The sequence below is a fragment of the Osmerus mordax genome, chromosome 1 (genome assembly GCF_038355195.1).
Source record: "Osmerus mordax isolate fOsmMor3 chromosome 1, fOsmMor3.pri, whole genome shotgun sequence".
In the NCBI taxonomy this organism is placed as follows: domain Eukaryota; kingdom Metazoa; phylum Chordata; class Actinopteri; order Osmeriformes; family Osmeridae; genus Osmerus; species Osmerus mordax.
The window spans coordinates 7,505,608-7,509,011 of record NC_090050.1 but is presented as its reverse complement, the minus strand read 5'-3'; positions in this window follow the sequence as shown (position 1 = coordinate 7,509,011).

The following is a 3,404-nucleotide window of genomic DNA, read 5'->3' as shown; positions in this document are numbered from 1 at the left end:
GTTTCCTGAACTCCACTGTCAACAAAGACACGTCACCACAGAAAAACGTCATACTCGTGCGACACACCTCACGTACAAGAGCACTGATAAGAGAAGCGTGGCAACCATACATATGGTTGCAACCTCGACTAAAATGGGAATATGCAACAATTAGGCTAACTAATATTAATAACAAGTCATTAACAACAATCAATTGATTATTTATTAAAGTATACATGTGTATTTATATGCTACTGTAGTGCTAATTATGATTACATTTTAAGAGTAAATTCGCAGATCAACATTGCATTGACAACGATTGATTAATGACGTTTCAATGGAGAGTTGGGTCATCAAAACGATACCAACAAATATATGAGAGAAGATTAATGCAGCGTTTATTGGCCTAATGTGAACTGATTTTATATTGCATCAAATGGTGTGCAAATGTTCTCCACCTGCCCTCTCTCTTTCTATAGGGCTCTGGAACTGCCAGTCTGCTGTGAACAAGGCAGACTTCATCCCAGCGTTTGCATCTCATGCTTCTCTTCATGCCCTTGCGCTGACAGAGACATGGATCCGCCCTGAGAACACTGCATCCAGCTGCTCTCTCCGTCAACCACTCCTTCACTCACTCACCCCGCTCAACCGGGCGGGGTGGTGGGACAGGGTTGCTTCTTTCCCCACATATTAAATACACATCCACACCACTCCCTGTTACTGCCAAATCATTTGAACACCATTATGCGATGCTAACTGATCCTATCAAAGCATGCTTAATTGTTCTTTATCGCCCACCAGGCCCGCTAGCCGACTTTGTGGAGGAGCTGGACATGCTCCTCAGCGTCCTCCCGGATGATGGAACCCCCCTGATAGTCCTTGGGGACTTCAACATCCACCTCCAAGGAACTCAGGCCGTCGACTTCTTGTCTCTCCTGACCTCCTTCGACCTGACGCTGCTGAGCACACCGGCGACCCACAAGGCAGGCAAACAGCTAGACCTCATCCTGACACGTAACTGTATCACTGACTTAACCTCTGTAACCCCACTGCATATTTCTGATCACTACTTTATCTAATTATCTATCTCTCTCCCTCCAACTCCTTCTACCTCCCATCCCCTTGTAACTTTCCGGCGCAACCTCCGCTCCCTATCCCCCTCCAATTTCTCCTCTATTGTAACATCCTCCCTCCCCCCCATTGACGAGTTCTCGTCCCACCCCACTAACACTGCCACCGACACCTTGTTAACCACTTTAACTGCATCACTTGACTCTCTCTGTCCCCTGTCAACCAGGCCTGCACGATCTTCTCCCTCCTGCCCGTGGCTTACGGATGTTATTCGTGAAGAACGGTCCATCCTTCGGGCAGCTGAGAGGAGATGGCGCAAGTCCAAAGGCGGTCTGGACCTTGATAAGTATCACTCCCTCCTCAAATCCTTCTCTTCTCACATAACTGGTGCTAAAACCCTCTACTTTCTGAACAAAATTAACTCTGCTTCAAACCCCCACAAACTTTTCTCTACCTTCTCCACCCTTCTTAACCCACGTCCCCCACCCCCCCCTCCACCCTGACAGCAGACGACTTCTCCTCCTTCTTTGAGAAAAAAGTCGCCGACATTAGCAGTCGGTTCCCTAAACCCACCTTTCCTACCCTCTCACCCTCCATGACTGACCCAACTAAATGTCTAAACTCCTTTTCTCCCATGTCTGAGGCAGAGATCTCTGACCTCATTCTCTCTCATCGCCCCACCTCCTGTCCCCTTGATCCTATACCCTCCCCTCTCTTTCAAACCATCTCCCTCTCCATCATAACTTTTCTTCTCCATGTCCTAAACTCCTCTCTTACCTCTGGCACCTTCCCCTCTGCCTTCAAACAGGCTAGAGTTACCCCTCTACTCAAAAAACCCTCCCTTAACCCTGCCGTTCTCCAGAACTACAGACCGGTATCACTGTTACCCTTCCTTTCAAAAACAATTGAACGTGCTGTATCTAACCAACTGTCTAACTTTCTCTCTCAGAACAACCTGCTTGACCCCAACCAATCGGGCTTCAAGACTGGCCACTCTACAGAGACTGCTCTCCTTTCAGTCACCACTGCCCTCCAGTCTGCCAGAGCGGCTTCCAGGTCATCCGTTATCATTCTGCTGGACCTTTCTGCAGCGTTTGATACGGTTAACCACCAGATCCTGCTCGCCAGACTTTCTAAGATGGGCATCACTGGCACTGCACTCCAGTGGATCTCATCCTACCTGTCGGGAAGATCCTACCAGGTTTCCTGGGGAGGCAAACTGTCAGGCCCTCGCCAGCTCTCCACTGGTGTCCCACAGGGCTCCGTCCTTGGACCCCTCCTCTTCTCTCTGTACACCACCTCACTTGGACCAATCATCACCTCCCATGGCTTCTCCTACCACTGCTACGCTGACGACACGCAGCTGTACCTGTCGTTCCCCCCGACCGATCCGGGGATCTCAGCTAGGATTGAGGCCTGCCTCACAGACATCTCCGCCTGGATGACCGAGCACCACCTCCAGCTGAACCTCGCCAAAACAGAACTTCTCATCATCCTGGCTAAACCCTCCATCTCCCACGATCTCTCAATCACCCTGGGATCTGCGACGGTGACCCCTTCATCCTCTGCCAGGAACCTTGGGGTTACCATGGACGACGAGCTCTCCCTCACGGCCCACATTGCTGCGGTCTCCCGGTCGTGTAGATTCACCCTCTACAACATCCGGAAGATCAGGAGATACCTGTCTGAGCACTCCACCCAGCTGCTAGTCCAAGCACTCGTCCTCTCCAAGTTGGACTATTGCAACTCGCTGCTCGCTGGTCTCCCAGCATGTGCAACCCACCCTCTTCAGAGGATTCAGAACGCGGCGGCCCGCCTGGTCTACAATCTACCCAGACGCTCTCATGTTACCCCGCTCCTCATCTCTCTCCACTGGCTACTTATCATGGCCCGTATCAGATTCAAGACCCTGGTATTGACCTTCCGAGCAGTGAACGGGACTGCACCCGTCTACATCAAGTCTCTCCTGCAGCCTTACACCCCCACCCGTCACCTACGGTCTTCTTCAGACAACCGCCTGGTGGTCCCACCGCTCAAGACCGCCCGGTCCCAACACAAGCTCTTCTCCTGTCTGGCCCCCCAGTGGTGGAATCAACTCCCCACCTCCATCAGAGACACTGACTGTCTCTCCACCTTCAAGAAAAGGCTCAAGACGCACTTGTTCCGGGAGTACAACGGTACTTAGGAACGGTTCGCTTGACCCGATGTTAGTTTCCTCAAGGATCACAATGACTCTTGCTTAGAGACTTGTCGCTCTTGTGGTTAGTGGTAACTGACTTACATTTTTTGTACTCGCTGTGATATATTGTCTTTATTATTGTTGCTTGCTTTTTCCACAGGTACACTTGCACTTA